Source organism: Callithrix jacchus, chromosome 15 (assembly GCF_049354715.1).
Source record: "Callithrix jacchus isolate 240 chromosome 15, calJac240_pri, whole genome shotgun sequence".
NCBI classification, from domain to species: domain Eukaryota; kingdom Metazoa; phylum Chordata; class Mammalia; order Primates; family Cebidae; genus Callithrix; species Callithrix jacchus.
The window spans coordinates 91,185,439-91,205,570 of NC_133516.1; the positions used below are offsets into that span (position 1 = coordinate 91,185,439).

The window sequence follows — 20,132 nt, forward strand, 5'->3', positions numbered from 1 at the left end:
TCATTCCAGTTCCACTGTCTCTGCCTTTATGCTTGTTGTGACACAGCTCTGCTAGAGTACTCATTCCATTGCTTTGGAAAGGCCTGCAGTTCAACAATTGCACATCCCATTACAGAAACAGCATTGAGCATGATTTTGGAAAAATCAGACATGCATCTTATATTGGGCCTGCGGATTCAAGAGAGTTTCAGACGCCCTTGGTTTATTATTCTCTTGGCTTCACAAGTGCATTCATGGAACGGACATAGACGAGGGACACTCAGACACTGGCCAGGCACAGAGGAAAAGAAAGTGAGGGAGATTCCGTTTTGCCTGACTCAGCCAGGATAGGTAGAAAACCTGAGGATCTTTTTCTTCAGCAGCCATCATATGTTTCCATCATTTGTTCCCATGGTAATTTTCCACTGCCCAGTTGTTATTTGCCCTTCTTTAAAAACATCAGTGCATGGGCCTCAAGAGGCAAAGAGAATTGAGGTCCTACACTAGAGTCTGAGAATATTCAAAGTTTTGGACTGAGGTTTCACCTCTGAGCTCATGCTTTTTTATTACGCTACATTTGGCTGAAGATCTGACACTAGATGCACCATAACCATGGCAAAGGCCATACAATCTGTTGCTTTTTAGATTTCCACTGACATTTTTGCCTGCTATAGAGTAGCCACACCTCTCCATGAGTTTCAGGTGTTTTAACCATTTAGGAAAAAGAGGGGAGGGAGAAAGAAGTGAATCAATGGTAAAGAGATGGTGCCTAAGAATGGAAAGATCACAGATGAAAGTGAAGTATGTACCACCTTCTGACGCAGGCCAGGTGGCTGGGTGTGGATAGACATTGGATGTATCCCCGGTGCGGTCAGCCTTGCAGAGGTAATTCTCCCAGTTTCGCCACCACAAAGTATTGTTCTTTGTTTTTCTATAGTGCTTGTGAAAATGCTATGACAACTGACTGGTTTTGTGCAAACAGAGCCTGGCTTAAGAGACAGTGTGTCTGAAAGTCAAACATGGATGGCAGCCATTGGCACACAGAGGAGTCAGAAACCACAGATTGTTTTCTCGTTGGATGAACAGCTTAAAGCAACGTAAAGTTAATTGAAGAATTCCTTGAAAGTGAAGTCAGACTAAAAGAAATGCTCGGAGTCTATAATTTACTAAATATGAAAGAACTGTAAGTGGTAGTGAGACCAAAAGACTTTCAGACGCGGGGAGAGAATTTCTGTAAACAGGTCTGGCTTATGTTTTTGGTTGGGCTTTTTAATGATTTGCTCTAATAATGTGGATCTGCAGAAGAATCTCTAATTAGGTAAGGCTTGATTTATGGAGTTGGCCTCGTATAAACCATGATGTCATGAAAATTACAGGCCTGGTCTCGCCATTGAAAACTATTATTTCTACCTAGAACTACTCCTGCTCTGCATGTCCTACTCTCAGGAAACCAAAGCATTCTATGTTCTTGTTAACAGTGCACGTTGCCCAGTTAAACTCAACATATAGTGTTACTCATCAAAGAATTTTATCAAACATTTTAAAAACTGGGGAGGGAGGAGTAGAAGAAAAACGCTAGCAGTTAAAGAAATCTTTACTTCCTGGGAACTTAGTAGTTACCAGCCTATGATTCTCAGTAGAATGGGTTCACTCCCCATTCAGCTGACAGACTGGTGAGGATATGCCAAACTATTGAAAGTAGCATCTGCGGGTCCCTTCCTCCCAAAACTCTAACTGCATCTTCCACACTCCCTCTCCAGCTACTTCCTGGAAAGGTCTTTCAGTGTCATGGTTGCCTGTTTCATCTGGTTTTAAGAAAGGTGGGGCCTCTGTAACATTTCACTACGGTTCTTACTCCCTTTCCCATTGCAATAGAAGCCTAGCTGTAGGGCCAAGCCTTTTCTTTGATTATAGGTCGCCTATTACATACAATTTCCTAACATTTCTCTTACATTAACTATACCTTAGTGATTGCATTTGCTATGATTTCCTTTTTTTTTTTTTTTTTTTTTTTGAGACGGAGTTTTTTGCTCTTGTTACCCTGGCTGGAGTGCAGTGGTGCAATCTTGGCTTACTGCACCCTCCGCCTCCTGGCTTCAAGCAATTCTCCTGCCTCAGCCTCCCAAGTAGCTGGGACTACAGGTGTGCACCACCATGTCCAGCTAATTTTTGTATTTTTAGTAGAGACCATGTTGACCAGGATGGTCTCAATCTCTTGACCTCGTGATCCACCCACCTCAGCCTCCCAAAGTGCTGGGATTGTAGGCGTGAGCCACCGCACCCGGCCTTCCCATTTCAATTTTGTTAAATTTTTGCTCTTATAGAACAAGACTGTAGAAGGAATCCCTCCAGATTTTTACAAGTTGTTTTTCTGTCTTTCACAGTTGTCTAACTTACATCTGCCCTGATAGCCACTTTAAGTCATCTGCCTTTATCAGGTCTTCTCAGACTTTGTACTTTTCCTAGAAAGCAACTCTTTTCTGACGTGGTTATATTTCACCAGTTTACATCATATTTAATTAAATTATGTAATTATAGTAACAAGTCCAACAGTCATAAGCAGGTTTGGGAACAAACCTGACTCTAAACAGTTGGAAGAAATGCAGGGGATATACTAGAAGTGACCTTCTAGCCTCTCTTATTGTATGTGTGGGCTCGGTCCTAGGTGAAACACAGGGATAGAATCAGCTAAGTGGAGCTCGGTTATGGAGGCTTCTGAATCTGTGTTCTCCAAACTGTCTTCATTTTATGGAGGGGGCCCAGGGTGGTTACAAGGCTTGCCCAAGGTCAGAAATAAATTTGTAGCCAAGCAGGGTATCCTGACTTTCAAGCCAGGTTTTCTCAGGGCACCAGAGCAGGACTGATGTCCTGGCCTTTTAATGTGCTTGTCTGACTGCTGCCAACGGTAAAAAAAAATGCAGGTTTATCAAGTTTGATTTATTACCACAAAATATGTCTTGATGCTTGCTTTACCCATAGTTTTTGTGTTACTAATTAACACTCATTTTTCTTTGAATTCTTCCTGATAATAAAACAGACTCTTTGTTATTATAGGGAGATAATGAAGGCTGTAAGATTTCCCAATTCTGTCTGTCAATGACCATACTTAGCTAAAAGAGAAGAAGGCTGAGTGGAAGAATTTCCCGATGCCTATAGTAGGGCTTGTCCTTCTTGCCACTACACAGCCCCACACTGTGGCTATTTTTGTTGCTCTAAAGGCCGTTTTTAAAGGGCACAGGCCTCTGAAACAAAACTACTGTTGGGTTTGCGTCAGGGCGGTTAGGTTTATGTTTATTTGATCACGTTCACAGACCATATTTGATAACTTTCCTAATACCAACTTGGGAAGGTTTTTTCTTTGTATGTTAGTTTGTTTGTTTAGAGACCGGGTCTCGCTATGTTGCCCAGGCTGGAGTGCAGTGGCTGTTCACAGGCGCTGATTAACACGGGAGTTTTGACCTGCTTTGTTTCTGACCTGGGCCGGTTCATTCCTCCTTAGACAACCTGGTGGTTCCCGGCTCCCGGGAGGTCACCATATTGATGCCGAACTTAGTGCGGAATCCCGATCGGCATAGCTCACTACAGCCCAGAACTCCTGGGCTCAAGAGATCCTCCAGCCTCAGCCTCCTGAGTAGCTGGGACTACAGGCATGCGCCACCGCGCCCAGGGGGAAGATTTTTTTTAATCACTTTCTTCTTTTCTTACTAGTGTCTTCTTCCTTCCCCACCCACTTTCAGAAAGGATTTGATGTTGCCTAGGGTTAAAATAGATCAATAAAATCAAAACCATTAGGATGAATAAGAAGGAAGGGGGAAAGATGTTATACTCGAATCCCTGAGGTAAGATGGCTTTGCTGTTACACTGAGCAGTGCATTTAGCTCTGAACTTCGTGGTAGACAAAGTGAAACAAGAATTTGGGTTCACATTATTTCTATTTGCTGAGGAGATCCGTATCAGGTCGTCTATGGACACATTGTTACCAGGCGGGCACTTTATTCTAAGCCAGTGATTTTCATGTAAGTGAAGCTAAATAATAATCTAGAATGGGGATTCATATATACATTAGTTTGATAAGCTCTGCTGGAGTCCATCTCCATTTTTTGTTGATAAGCCCAGGGAAGAGAAATGATTTGCCGGTTACCAGGCTTGTTGGTGATAACACAGGCTTAGAGCCAGTGTGCTCTGGTCCTGGCCTGGGCCTCGGAGCTCCCTTGTTTAGAGAGCACAGGTGAAGTGAGCGAGGCACTGGAGCTGGGGTGCCCCTATACCTTACCTCGCTCTCAGGCACCAGGGACACAGACTGTGACACGAGTCTTGGAATTTAGATTTAATGAAATCAGAATAGGTGAAAGAGGAGTTTTTTCAAGAAGCTTCTCTTCACCACGAGGCTGGACCTGTATATCAGGATGCTGTCAAATTGCCATGGAGGAGAAAACTAGAAGACTAGTGCATAGCAGGTGTTCTTTCTATGACCCGTTTTAAAATACTTTGTCAAAAATGTCCTTTGTGTAGTCAAAATTGTGGGCAGATTTATGTTATGTTTTTGTTGCAATGAGTATATGGGAGAACGTTGAGCAGGGCTCCTAAACTCGAGCTGTCTTCAGAAGGCAGACACGGACAGCTGTTTATTATTCAGAGGGCCAGACTTAAAACAAGGGGCAAGGTCTATAGTGAACCAAAGGGCCCGTGTTCTGTCTTAATGGGGTAACTGCTTCTCGGCTTCTGTTCATTTTTTAATCATGTGAAAATTGCAGTTATGTGGTTGGCCAGATCTTCCAGTATTTTGAGAGGAGCTGGAAGTCTGGAGTATTCAATTAAATCTCCTGATTTTAAATGTTGGCAACTCTTTTCTTCCACTTGTTCAAGGCAGAAAACTTGGAGTTGTCCTTGACTCCTATCTTCCTTTCAAAACCCACATCTAATTCATAAGGAAATCCTGTTGGCTTTACCCTCAAAATATATTCAGAATCTGATTGCTTCCTGATGGATCTCTATTGCGCTACTGTGATCCAAACCACCACCATCCCTCTCCAAGGTGGTTGCAGTAGCCTCCGAACTGGTCTCACTGCTTCCATTCTTTCTCTCCTGCAGCCAGAAGTGTAAGTCAGAACACATTTCCCCTCTGCCCACAACCCTCCAAAGTCTCTCATCTTACTCAGCATGAAAGCCAAGTGCCCCCACCCCATGAGACTCTCTGACCTCATCTCTGCAGCTGCAGTGGCCTCCTGTCTGTTCCTCACATAGACCAGCTCATTTCCTCCTCGTGACCTTTGCCCTTGCTGTTCCCTATTTTTCCAGGTATCTCTATGGCCCAGTCACCGCCTGCATCCCTTTGCTTAAATGTCGTCTCAGTGAGACCTGCCTTGAACACACTATCTAAACTTAACGCATGTGAGTGCACATCCTTCCTGTCCCCTTCCCTGCTTTGTTTTTCTCCTTATCACATATCATGGTCCAGTGTACTACATCAGTTTCTTCTGTATTACCTGTTTTCTGCACTAGAATGTAGATTACACATAGATAGGGACTTTCTATGATTTTGTGTATTTGTTCACTGCTGTTGACATCTGGAAATAAGCTTCACACGTGGTAGGTGTTCAATAAATGTTTGATGAATGAATGAATCTCAAAAACAATTTTTTCAACTTTGGGCCAAATAAAACTCTTCAATAGGCCAAACCTAGGCTACACTTATTTTAGCCTAGAATCAAAAAGAAGAGTGAGTGCTTTTCCAGCAGCTCCTTGTCGCTTGGGAACAGACTTTATGAATGCATCATGTTGCCTTCCCTGCCCAGTAAACCACGGATGAGTTCTTCCACTCCATTCCCATGTGCATTACCCTCGTGCTTCCATCCTGCCCAACTTCAATACATGCTTATTGTGTTGTGCCTCGGCATTGCTTTTCCCAAGGCATTGCTGTTTAGAATATGGGAAAAGTTGTGTGAATTATTTGAGCATCCTGAGTGAACTTTCAAATCTCTGAAGGTAGAATACATTTGAACAAGTTGACTTGCTTTCTACAACACAGAGTTTAGAACTGGGCAAGCAGTAAGTGAGAGGAAGATTATTTCAGAGGGAAAAGCATGTATAAAGACAGGTGTAAAAATACCTCTAATGCTTAGGAAGAGAATAAGTGAAACTAGAGTGGAGAGTGAAAGGGAAGGTGGTTAGAAAAAACGGTGGAGAGTGGGCGGGGCTACATCTTGCAGACCATGGTAGAAGAGAGTGTGGATGCTATTGTTATGTCCGATGGGAAGCTGTTATGGAGTTTCTACATACTGAAATGAAATACTGATTAAATTTTACTCTGGCTATCCTAGGAATTTAGGAGACCAGTAATAATCATGAAAAAGCAAATGCAACTAACATTTATGAGACACTAATGCCAGGCAGCATGCTAATTGCTTTATACAGATTATTTTAGCTACTTTTTACATCATTCTACTGAGTTAACTGTTATCTTAATCCCACTTTTGCAGATGAGGAACTGAGACACACTGAAGCTAAGTAATTTGCCTGAAGTCACACAGCTAACCTAGTCATTTTTCAGCCTTTGCTCATAGCAAGGTTTACTTATTGGACTCTTCTTCCGATTCTGGATTCAAGATGAGCATTTAGGAGGCTATTGCTGTATTCCAGGCAACAGCTGGTGGTGCTTGGCCTTTCTGCTAAGGTGGTTTTTCTGTCGTTCCTAGTAAGTTTAATACTCATTCTTACAGATGGAGTATGATTTAATTCATGTTGGAGAATAGGCCCTAGCAAAGATTGAGGTAATATATTTTATTACTAAAAAATAAAATGTATTTATTTTATTTATTTACTAAATTTTATTACTAAATAAATAAAATTTTTCACTGATTGTTTTTAAAAATACTGTGCATTTACCTAATAGGTGCTTAATAAATACTTTTAAATTATAAAATATAAGGCTACAAGAGACAGTGACAGAATAGGATTTATTTCCATTGATGGAAGTATTTATGATATTTATCCAGTTAGAAAATAATCTCTAGTTCCTTGTCAATAATAATAGCACATTTCTAAGAGTCAGTTCTTATTTCTTTAAGAAGAGTTGACTCTGATAAGGTATCACAACTGTACTAGATTCCAACGTCATTACTGTAAACTATTCAGTGGTGATTTGTTTTAATACACCTTTTACTGAGGTGTATAACACATGCAAAGACACACACAGATTATACATATACATATACATATACATATACATATACATATACATATACATATACATATACATTCTGTTGATGTTTTACAAGCAAGTCAGTCAACTGTTAGCAGTTACTTCAGCACCTAAACTCAATTCAATTATTTTTCTTTAAAAAAAAATTTTTTAGGGGCCGGGCGTGGTGGCTCACGCCTGTAATCCCAGCACTTTGGGAGGTCAAGAGATTGAGACCATCCTGGTCAGCGTGGTGAAACCCCATCTCTATTAAAAACACAAAAAATTAGCTACGCATGGTGGCACGTGCCTATAATCCCAGCTACTCAGGAGGCTGAGGCAGGAGAATTGCCTGAACCCAGGAAGTGGAGGTTGCGGTGAGCCGAGATCACGCCATTGCACTCCAGCCTGGTTAACAAGAGCGAAACTCAGTCTCAAAAAAAAAAAAAAATTTTTTTGAGCCTGGTATGGTGGTACATGCCCATTGTCCCAAGCTACCCTGGGAGCTGAGGCAGGAGGATTTCTCGCGCTCAGGAGTTCCAGGCCAGCCTGGGCAACATAGCAAGACCTTGTCTTTAAAAAAAAAAAAAAAAAAAGTAAATAAAAACTAAGCATTTTTCTTACTTATCTGTCTAAAAAGAAATATTTTTTTATTTTCATGTGTATAAACAAAATATTAAAATTAATTAAAAAATATATTGCAAAAATTCACTTATTTGTACAAAAGAGTTTTGTTTTAGTCACATAACACTACTGATTTTGGTTATGATAATTATTCAATAAAGTAAGTCCCCTAGGCACAGTCTTCTTAATTGTATCCACTTCAGTTACATAAATAAAAAGCTAGTCATTCATTTAACTGTTGCATTTGTAACCTTTGCCAAGTTTCTATCACATTAAGTAGTGATTTTGTTTCTAAAAATGTAGTCTATATATACTTAGACCATGCCAGTGTGCATTAATTGGAGTTAATGAAAGACAGAGCTTTTCTTTGAGCTCAAGGGTTCTTCCAGCCTAAATAGTCTAATCATTAAAATAAAAAAGCAAATAATGAGTAGTTTACCGACATTCCACAGAAGATAGAATACGACCTGGTGTGTGAGAACAGTACATTTCTGATGGTTTCTTTTTTAAAATAAAAAACAACAACTTCGTAATTCTAGTAGACAAACTGCTACTAAGAGGGCTTTTGTAGCTTAGCCTGTCACTAGGCTATACAGTCACCCAAGGGCAGATTCTGAGTCATGGTAACATTCCAGTCAAAACAAAATCAAACTACATGTTATCTGGAAAGCTGAGATAAAGACCGAGCATCTCGGAACATTTCGAGGCTACCCAGGTGTGACATAAGTGAGAACTCTAAGAAGAAAAACTTCACAGCTATCTGTAACTTTCTCACAACTGCCTCACATTTCTGTAGCATGGAATGGAAAGTATAGAAAGAGAGAAATTCAGAACTGGAAAATACCTTAGAACCCTTGATTTACACACAGATAAGGAAACGGAGGCCCACAGAACACCAAACACTTGCTTAGAGTCGCACAACTACATTTAATGATAGGACTGACATTGGAATTTGGAACTCGTATTTTCTAGTTTAATATATTATTTTCTCTACTCTTTTGAGGCATTTTGACTATATATTGGAGTTGTACCAAAATGAAAAGAGCTGGCTTGGGTGAGAAAGGGATGTCTGCCCCCAGAAGTCACTAATCAGGCCAAAGCTAGACAGTGGCTCCCTGGCATGCATGTTGGTTTTCCATTAAGGAAACTTGGGCTTAGAGCCCTCTAAGAGCTTTTCCAACTCTACCTGTAATGAGTATTGATCATTTTCCTCCTATTTGTAGTAGGGTAATGATTCGTCCTCCCTGCTTAAGACATTATTGCTCATTCTCATTCATGCCTGTCCCATCTAGTCTAGTCTTTTCTCAGCACCTGTTTTCCCATTGAGAGCACCTGTCGCAAAGTTGCTTAGTAATGCAGTGTGACTAAAAAGCATGCTAAGACGCCAAGCTCCCTTTGTCATTTGGAATCACGAGGAATCATTGTCCCCACAACTAATTTAACCTTCCACATTAAACCAGTACCCAATAACTGTTGCTTTTCCTCTACCTTGTAAATATAAATCAGCTATATAGTTAACAAAAGGGAGATTGGTGCAGTGAAATCAATCAGCTTTCCCTCCCTGTGGCAAGGACATGGTATGATAAAAGCTTTGGTCAATTCATAACCTAAGAAGATATAAATGGATTTTAAAGTACCCTGTGGTAAAATTTTCTTTACTGTGCAACCATATAGCTGTTCTTGGCTTAGGAATGAAAATGTGTAGATTCGCATTACAGTATAAAATCTGTAAGATATGAAGTCTGATTACAAATATATTTACCACCTGATAATATCTGTATAAATATAAATAAGCATCTCTGTTGCTCTCTTCCTAACATAAAATGATCTTTGGGCCGGGCGCGGTGGCTCATGCCTGTAATTCTAGAACTTTGGGAGGCCAAGGTGGGGGGATCACCTAAGGTCAGGAGTTCAAGACCAGCCTGGCCATCATGGTGAAACCCCATCTTTATTTAAAAGGAAAAAAAAAAAAAAGATCTTTGCCCCTTCTGCCTTTACGCTTTGTTCAACTCTCAGATTCTATTTTTTTCTGCTATTATTTAGAAGGTATTTTCCCAGATTTCAACATTTTTAGACTCTGTACTTAAATGCCATATTTTTAATAGGGAATTTCCAGAAAACAAGTGATTCAGTCTCATATGCCCAAAGTACCTCATTCTCCACTGGAAAACAGGGTGAGTATTAGCTATGTATTAGTTATGTGGTAACAATGGAGGCCTATCTCCATAGGTTTAAAACAGCAGGTTTTAAACATGCATCTAGCAGTCCAATAGAAATGTTTCCAAAATTTGTTACCCTCATTTCCACTGATCCTCGATTGATTTGGTAAGTGGGGTGAGGAAGGAGATGGTGGTAGAGGGTTTCACGTTATTATCACGGTGATCTACTAAGTGAGTCAAGAATTCCTTTTTTCAAATATACAGGAAATTGAGAGCCCAGCAAGGAGGAAGCCATGTTACAGGGCTAGAAAAGTAATTGTCCAGACTCAGCACAAAAACCCAATACCCAAACATGACCCGAGACCCACATCCCTTGGCTCCTCCTATGTTAGTTTTTTGTTTTTTTGTGTTTAACCCATTCTCTCTCCTCAAGGAAAAGTCAAACTAAGCAAATTTTCTTTCCAAGGCTGAGGATGTAGGATAAGAAGGCGAAGACTGGGAGGGAGGACATTGTATCTTACGTGCATTTGCCTCATTTTCTCCCAAGGGAAACACCCCACTAGGTCAGCGTCAACACACTTTTTCTGTAAAAGCAAAAGTAATAAATATTTAGGCCTTGCCGGCCGTATGGTCTGTGTAGCAACTATTTAACTAGGGCAAAATCAGCCATAGACAATACGTAAATTAATGAGCATGGCTGTGTTCCAATAAAACAATATTTTGAACAGTTAAATTTGATTTTTATGTATTTTTGATGCATCATGAAAAACTATCCTAATTTTTAATTTTTTCAGCCATTTAAACATGTAAAAATCATGCTTGCAGGAAATCCAAAAACAGGCTACGGACCAGATTTGGCCCATTGGCCATAGTTTGCTAACTCCTGCCCTTGGGGAATACATAATGAAATATGAGGAAGATTGTAGGTGTTAAAATGGAGAGACAAAATATGATACTTGAAGAACAATTATTTAAACGTGGTAGGGGAAATTATTGATACGTATGCCTCTTTCAGGGAGAGCAGATGGATGGATGCCTTGGCCGGTGATTCTGTTTTAGGTAATTTTAGTCGATACTGGGTCAAATTCCAGATTGATTTTTTTGATTTACTCTCTTAAGATTGATGAAAGGCAGGTTATAACTGGCTTTAGAGAAGAAAAGCGGAAATGAGAAGAGGACATGTGACTTAGAGCTTGCCATAAGGTATGCAGAGCCAATAGAACATTTTATTTGGAATGGGAGCCGGCGGTTTCTGTTATCTGTGAATCATTGTGAAGTCTGTCTGAGGCGGAGAGGAGGCAGCTAGCTGAATTCCCCTTTAGCAAAAACTGATTCATAACATTGTAAAGCTCACAGAAAATGTATTTTGTATCACAAGAACACATAAAAGTCTCTATTTTGTTGATACAAAGGCCATATTCATAAATTTTAAAATAAAAAAACCCTGTAAACAACCATAAAGAAACATTTTTTTAATAGTATGAATCATTTATGGGCAGTTGAATACAGCTTTTGCTGCTTGTAGGTAACTCACTTATAACAATTGCATAAATGGTAACACAATTGTCTGTAATGAAGGAGCGTTAATTATGACACTGATGACAATGATAACATAATTAACTATTTGCTGCCATCTAACATACATTATTACATTTATTCCCTGCAACAAGCTTGCAAGGTAGATATTATTCTCCTGTTGAAAATGATGCTGAAGGTCAGTTACAACAAACACAAATTACCAGGGCCAAAATCCAATCCATGTCTGTCTGACATGAACGTTAGTGTGGTTTCCACTGTACCATTACCATTGATGAGAAATGGTGACCAAAAAAAAAAGAATTTAGGAAAACTGTCTTCAGTTATATTGCTGGATAGCATTACTTTATAAATATTAATTTTACTCTGTGGTTACTGTATGGTAATGGAATGATTTCGGCCCCTTAAAACCTTGAAAAAAATCAAACTAATTGTGCCTTGTAACATTGTGGTTTGTGTGTGCATTCACTGCTTGCAATTTCCAGGCAGGCTGCATCCTTGAACTATTCACTGTCCGAACGTGCCCTCAAAGAATTCTTCTTCCTGCCTCACCTCTATCAAGTGGTAGCCAATGAAAAACCCACAAGCTCGGCAGCGGCAGCTTTTGGAAGGCTTCCATCAAAACCCTCATTCCCAAATCCCCTTTGAAAATCACAGTTCCTAGAGCTTTCCATTATCTTCTTGAAGGTCATGACTAATGTTTGTAACATTGTAAAACTTCCACAGCAAACACTGTGTTCAATACCAGGATTCCCAAAGTTGGACTCTATGTTAACTTACCTGCACCAAAGCATGTACTGCACCTCAACTACACTATCGCAAATTGTCACCCTCTAAAATAGCCTGAAAAGCAGATACTAGGATGGGAGCTTTTTAAATGTCAGTAGGAATTTAGAAAGCTTCATAAGTTTCAGAAAATGACTTTTTGACAATTCAGAATTGAATTAAAAAAAAAAAAAAAACCCTGATATATTAAGAATATGTGGTGACTCAGCCCTGTTCTTATTCCTCTAAATTTTATTCTTTTTTTTTTTTTTTTTGAGACAGAATCTTACTCTGTCGCCAGGCTGGAGTGCCATGGCGTAATCTCGGCTCACTGCAACCTCCGCCTGGGTTCAAGCGATTCTTCCGCCTCAGCCTCCCAAGTAGCTGGGACCACGGGCACGTGCCACCACGCCCAGCTAATTTTTGTATTTTTAGTAGAGACGGGGTTTCACCATGGCCAGGATGGTCTCAATCTCTTGACCTCGTGATCCGCCCACCTCGGCCTCCAAAAGTGCTGGGATTACAGGCATGAGCCACTGCGCCCGGCCTAAATTTTGTTCTTTCCATGAATTGTTTTTAGGATTTAAAGATCAAGTAGCCAGTATACCTGTCTCAGAGGAAACAATATTATTTTCCCTAAGTAAAAATCTAGTACACAAGTGGCTGTTTTATGTATAACTGAGCAGTACCAAAATCCAGTTTTTAGCCAGCCTTTTTATATATGAATCATATTACTTAATCCAGATTTCTTTGAAACCACAACCACACACTATGATTATTTGATTGAAGAAGCATGGTTGCTATTATTCACCCCGCCATGCGTTATTTTGCTTACATTAGTGACGCATTCACACACTTAAGAAAAAAAGGAAGTCTGCATCATCATCCATTAAAATCGACAAGACTGGATGCTGTTGATTACGGACACTAAATTCCATTGGGAAGAAAGTTCCTGATCTCTGTGTAGCATAAGATTGGCTTTTCTAGACTGTCTCAAAAGTATATCCAGGAACCCAGAAGCGGGAAAAGCTACAGCCAGCAGACAAATATGTGCTAATGTACCACTTTGTCTGAAGAAAATGTACACTCATGGCAGCAGTAAGAAGTTATTTGGTCTGTATTTATTTACAATGTGCAAGCTGCAGAATGTTAGCATTCTGATTATGGCCAGATGTAATGGAAGCAATTCACTAGCATTTTCGCACTGGCTTTAATAAGGAATGCACTTTTTGAATCAACATTGGTTAAAAGGTAGCCATTGGTTCCAGGAATCCAAAAGGTTCTTTGTGTTGCCTAAATAATAGAGGAAATTATTTAGGGGCCCAAATCCCATCTGAATTGACTGCTTTTGGTCACTTAAACATGCTTCTTTATCAGTAAAACTGAGCAGACACTTTTTTTTTTCAATTTGGTAGAAAATGTCTAGTATTTAGGTAAGCCACTGAGTTTAGATTTATGGTTGGGAACCCTCATAGTTCAAAATGCAGTTTCTTGAAATAATGTTGATAAAGAATATTAGTGTCAGTTTTCCTAATGGGAAGTAGGGGCATGCTTTAAGCCCAGACTTTCTGTGAAATATATAGCCTCAAGAGAACATCCACTCTGATCAGTAAACAGTATATACCTATGAATGTACTGGTTATGGTGCTTTCTCTCAGTAGAATATCTCAATCACTGCAATATTCTACTTTCCTATTTTAATATTTTAACTATCAGTTGTTTAAGTATCAAAGAACAACTTGGGATGTCAAGAAAAAGCCATTTTCTATCTCCATGTAGTCAGCAAAATGCAGTGGGTTTTCTCCAGATAGCTTGAGGACCTGTTTATCTTATGTTACTTTTTAGGGGCTGCTCTAATATCATAAATGTATATTCAAAATTGTTGTACAAATTACATGTGTTCCAAGTTTCTGCTTTCTAGGAGGATTAGCAATTTGATGATGAGAGCCATGTACATTTTCGAGTTCCTTAAGCCAAATGTGTTTTTAAAAATTAAATTCACAAATGAATGACCATGCTGTATTTTCCTCCTTAAATAATAATAATAATTATTATTATTATTTTAAACGGAGCCTCACTCTGTCACCCAGGCTGGAGTGCAATGGTGCGATCTCAGCTCACTACAACCTCCGCCTCCCAGGTTCAAGCAATTCTCCTGCCTCAGCTTCCAGAGTAGCTGAGACTACAGGCGTGGGCCACCATGTGCAGCTAATTTTGTATTTTTAGTAGAGACAGGGTTTCACCATGTTGGCTGAGCTGCTTCTGGAACTCCTGACCTCAGCTGATCTGCCCACCTTGGCCTCCCAAACTCTTGGGATTACAGGTGTGAGCCACTGCACACAGCCAAATTATGTTTAAAAAGAGGCATTTACTTGAATCTTATAATGCCCTCTGGTTCCTGGTAATCAAATGCCTTGACCTTTTTCACCCTATTAAACTAATAAATTGAAACGGCTGGATGCAGTGGCTCACACCTGTAATCCCAGCACTTCGGGAGACCGAGGTGGGCAGATCACGAAGTCAGCAGATCGAAGCCAAATGCTAAAACCCTGTTTCTACTAAAATACAAAAATGAGCTGGGTGTGGTGGCATGTGCCTATAATCCCAGCTACTTGGGAGGCTGAGGGAGGAGAATCGCTTGAACCCGGAAGGCAGAGATTGCAGTGAGCTGAAATAGCGCCACTGCACTCTAGCCTAGCAACAAACAGAGCGAGACTCCGTCTCAAAAAAAAAAAAAAAAAAAAAATGAACCATAGAAGAGGCAGAAACTTGTCATTCTAATGTAGGGGTATTTCTTGATTATCTTTCTTTTTTAATTTAATTTAATTTTTTTAAAGACAGGGGTTCACCATGTTGGTTAGGCTGGTCTTGAACTCCCAACCTCAGGTGATCCACCTCCCTTGGCCTCCAAAGTGCCTGGTGTGAGCCACTATGCCCACCATCTCTTTTTTTCGTAGAGATGGGGTTTCACCATGTTGACCAGGATGGTCTGGATCTCTTGACCTGGTGATCCACCCATCTCAGATTATCTTTCAATTTATTTCATTATAATAGAATATTTCCAATGTGGAGGAAAGTGGAAAAGAAAGAACCTCCATGTGTTGATCAGGAACTATAACAGTCAACTACTTATGGCCAACTTTGTTCCATCTTTATTCCTTCCCCTTACATTTGATTATCTTGATTTGAACTTTGTTGGGCTCTAAGGATAAAACGATGAATGAGACGTAGTCCTTGTTCTCAGGGATCTCATCAGAGTATTCTGGGATAATAATGTTTAGTAGTCAATGTAATTATAAGTCCATTGTACATAGATCCAAAAACTAAAAACCCTTATGCCATCTCTGCACACTGCATAAACTTAATATAAAAGGAAGTATGGTATAGTATGAGTGCCTAAATCCAATTTTATGAAGGCCTTTTAAGGCATGAAAAATTTCCTAGCTCTGTCAACTAAAAGGGCCTAGAGGCAGTGACACCCTCTAGCAGTGAACACATGCAATACATAAATCTTGGCTTCTGTATCTCATTTCCCACTACGGGGAACAAAGGCTTCTTGGAGAAGTGGCTGACTGCAGGGCTGTTGGAGGAAAAGCAAGGCAAGTCTGGAACATCTTTTCATGCTGGGATGTTAGGAAGTCTCAAAAATAATGAGGACATGTCAAAAGGACACCAGAGTTACCTCAGAAGGACTCCCACTGGTCTAATCTGAAACAACCTGAACAGCAAAAGAATTATAAAATGGAGCGTGACCCATTGAATAAAACAAGAATTCATGAGTTCATTCATGGTGATAATAGTTAGACACTGCATGTGTAAGAAAGAAAAGTTATTCTTTACAGTAGAATGCCTACTAATAAATGTAGAAGAAATGATAGATTAGAAAACCACCATTTTGCAACCATCATAGTTACCTTAAGTATCCATGGCTGCTGAAGCAATTTTTTAAAAGTTCAGTGAGGAACAGGATATTTACATATCTCAAAAAATCTTTCCACAAATTACTTACTAATGATCATGGGAAATAATAGTTTTGGAGTAGAGAATCCTGGTAGTGACACTTCAATCAAGGGATCAAAGTTACCATCATTAATAGTAGAACAAATTGACATCTTGTGCTTCTTGATGTTTTGCAGTGAGAAAGATCCATTACTTCTATGGTTTTCCTGTCCCAAGTACGCATAATTAATTTAATATAAGGAAATATCAGACAAACCTAAACTGAAAAATACTCTTCAAAAATTTTAGTATCCTGGCTGGGCGTGATGGCTCACACCTATAATCCCAGCACTTTGGGAGACCGAGGTGGGTGGATCACGAGGTCAAGAGATCGAGACCATCCTGGTCAACAAGGTGAAACCCCGTCTCTACTAAAAATACAAAAATTAGCTGGGCATGGTGATGCACGCCTGTAGTCCCAGCTATTCGGGAGGCAGAGGCAGGAGAATTGCTTGTACCCAGAAGGCAGAGGTTGCGGTGAGCCGAGATCATGCCATTGCACTCCAGCCTGGGTAAAAATGCCATTGCACTCCAGTCTGGGTAACAACAGCAAAACTCCGTCTTATAAAAAAAAAAAATTTTAGTATCCTGAAACATATAAATAAAGCCAAGAAGCCATTTCAGGTTAAAATAAATCAAAGAGACGTAAAAACTAAACACATGGGTTCTTCTGGGTGGATCCTGGACCAGGGAAAGGAAATGCAAACAGAACAGTATTGGGACAGTTGGTAAGATTTGCATAAAATGTGTGGATGAAACATAATATTGTGTTTATATACGTTTCCTGATTTTGATCATTGTATTGTCACTAGGTCAGTGAATGTCTTTATTCTTAGGAAAATACATTGTAATATTTAGAGGCAAAGGGACATGATGTCTGCAACTTACTAATTTAGAAAAACAAGTAATGTACATGTAGAAAGAGAATAAAGTGCAAAAGTGGTAAAAATTTTAACAGCTGGTGAATATGGGTGAAAGGGAAAAGATTTTTTGTAGTATTCTTGCAACTTTGCTCTGAAGTTTGAAGTTATTTAAAAATTTTAAAAAAGATTGAAACAAAGCAAATACACACACACACACACACACACACACACACACACACAGTTATTTTCACTTTAAAGCCAACACAACATAAAGAAATCTGAAAATCATACCCTAAGATAAACTGAGGACTACAAAATTTTTGTCCCCCAACAAAGTTGCTACAGAAATCCTTTTGGCAACCTTTATATTCAAATCATAAAATTTACAAATAACATAGAAATAGTGTCCCAAATCCCCTTCTGTAAGTTGAGACACACCTGAATTTGTTTTAGCTCGGTCCGGATAAGTTTCTCCATCCATCTTGCTTGCTTTGGGAAGCTCATTGCATAAAGCTATGTATAAGTGCATGTTTAAATGTTTTTGAAGAAAATGAAAGTGATAATTTGGCCCCCAATACAGATTAAGACCTTTAAAAAAACTAAAGCTCTACTAATTTCTTCTTCACAATTACCTGAGTAGTTTTACAGCCACATGAAGCCAGGTTTTACACTAACTGGCTCTGAATCTCTTAGGTTTTCCTTTTTAATAGGAATTTTTTTTTTTTTTTGAAACAAGAGTCTCACTCTGTCACTCGATTGGAGTGCAGTGGCACAATCTTGGCTCACTATAACATCCGCCTCCCGGATTCAAGCAGATATCCCTGCCTCAGCCTCCTGGGTAGCTGAGATTACAGATATCCAGCATCATGCATAGCTAATTTTTGTATTTTTAGTAGAAACAGGATTTCACCATGTTGGCCAGACTGGTCTTGAACTTCTGATTTCAGGTGATCCACCCACCTCAGCCTTCCAAACTGCTATGATTATAGGCATGAGCCAGCACACCTGGCCTCTCTTTTCTTCTCATTAAAATAAAACTCTTACAGAAATAATAAGAAAAGTAATGAAATAATGAGTCTATTATTTTGAGCCTGTTCAAAAAAATATTGCTTAACTGACAGCAGATAGAAGAATATGATATTGGATTAATGAAAAGCCAATTAGCCAGATTCTTTTTTTTTCACCATTTTTTTGCTTATAGGGAACTCTAGTGCAGAGTGGAAACAGGCAATACTAATCAGTCACTTGTAGTTTCTTATTGACTGTTTGGTTTAATTTCAAAATTTACAAACATTGTAATTGCAAAAGATTGGAAATAACCTAAATGTACTTTTGTAGGCACTGGAAGTAAATAGGATCATCTGTTTATCCAATACTCTGCTTCCATAACAAAAACTGGAAAGTTATTTATGGGTTTTATTAGTTTATCTCTTTTTAAAGGACATGATCTCAGTCCATCTCCTACGTAGTAGCCTGAAATTCCTGGGCTCAAGCGATCCTCCCACTCAGCCTCCCAAGTAGCTGGGATTACAGGTGCCAAGCCACGGTACCCAGCTGTTCCTTATGTACTGATATAGAAAGATCTCCCAGGTATATCGTTAAGTCCAAAAAGTACAGTACGGAACATATTGTCTATATTGTATGCTACCATTTGCATGTAATAAAAAGAGGAAAGAATGAATATACATGTTTGCCTACATATGTACAAAATATCTTTGAAAAACGCACATACAATATTGCTTGCCTAAGGAAATAAGAATTTTTGTTGGGAGACAATAATTTTGTGTTAATTCAGTAATAACAGATGTTTGAAAAACTTCTAAATTTACTGTTTATAAAAAGAATAAGAAATTAGGCTTTTCATCAACGTTATATGGGGGTTGAAATTACTGATATATAATAATAGTTCATCAAACATAGAGATAGTCCCAGGTCTTTCACTGTACTGGTGAAAACCATTATGCATTTTATCTAATTCAGTCTGGTTTACTTATTAACTTGGCCTCAAAAATCTGAGCAACCTTTTTTTAAGTGTTCTTGATCACAGGAGTACAGTCTTTGAAGTACATAAGTACAGCCAAGACTCACCTGCAACAGGAGTATCAAAGAGCAGATGAAATATGATCCGTGATTATATTTTACCATATATAGTATAAAGATTTCAGTGGGGTTCTACCAAATACCAGCTTGGTTTATTACCTGATGGAAGTAAAGATAGTGTTAAGATTCAGTCTTATAATACGTGGAATACCAGGAGTACATTGGAAAAGCCAGAAACCAAATAAGATCTAGGAATCCAAAAGAATCCAGAAGAGCATTGTCTCTGGAGTTGATATTTTAATATATCACCAAATCATTTTTCATCCAAGATCTCAGTGCTTCCCCTAAATTGGATATTAAATGGCATGTGGTAATTTCCTCCCAAAGGTTTTCTTCATAGTTAACAACTTTCTTGATCAATCTACCTGCATTTTATAATTGGACCCATGAATCAATCCAAGTTGTCTGAATATTCCTTTTTCTTCCTGCACCTGCCGAAGTCAGTCAGAAGTAGGAACCTAAGACAATCTCTAGAACACGTAACCAACCATCTCTGATCACTTCTAAGATGAAACAAAGAATTCTCTCTTGTGGCTTATATACATATTTCATTTGCATAATTCTTATTTAACTCCCTCTTTAAAAAAAATTATTCCAATAAATACTATTTTTCCAGGCCATAAATGGTATATTAAAGCTATCACTAAGAATCATTTGTATAGGACCAGATAATAGCTTTCCATTTTAATATGGATGAATACACAGATGTGACAGTGGTTTTAGAAACAGTTTAGGTAGCATCAAGAAACATCTGCATTTTCCCAGAAGCCTCAGTAGTAGTGATTTGTACAGACTTCTCTGCATCCGCTCTTTCCCCCCTTCCTTTTTTCAGCACATCTAGATGATTAATGGACTGAACAGTCTGTTATATATGGCTTCTGACAGCCATTAGGGCAGTCTCAGTTGACAATACACTCATAAGCCAAT

The 20,132-nt window shown here is 39.1% G+C and overlaps 2 protein-coding genes across 17 annotated transcripts in view; one reads left to right on the forward strand and one right to left on the reverse strand.

Moving 5' to 3' along the window:
* The window catches only part of CMSS1 (cms1 ribosomal small subunit homolog), a 390,132-nt gene that overhangs the window by 217,944 nt on the left and 152,056 nt on the right, over positions 1 to 20,132 (forward strand). The gene's annotated exons all lie outside the window — the stretch shown is intronic.
* FILIP1L (filamin A interacting protein 1 like) overlaps positions 1 to 20,132 on the reverse strand; it is a 305,341-nt gene that overhangs the window by 203,345 nt on the left and 81,864 nt on the right. The gene's annotated exons all lie outside the window — the stretch shown is intronic.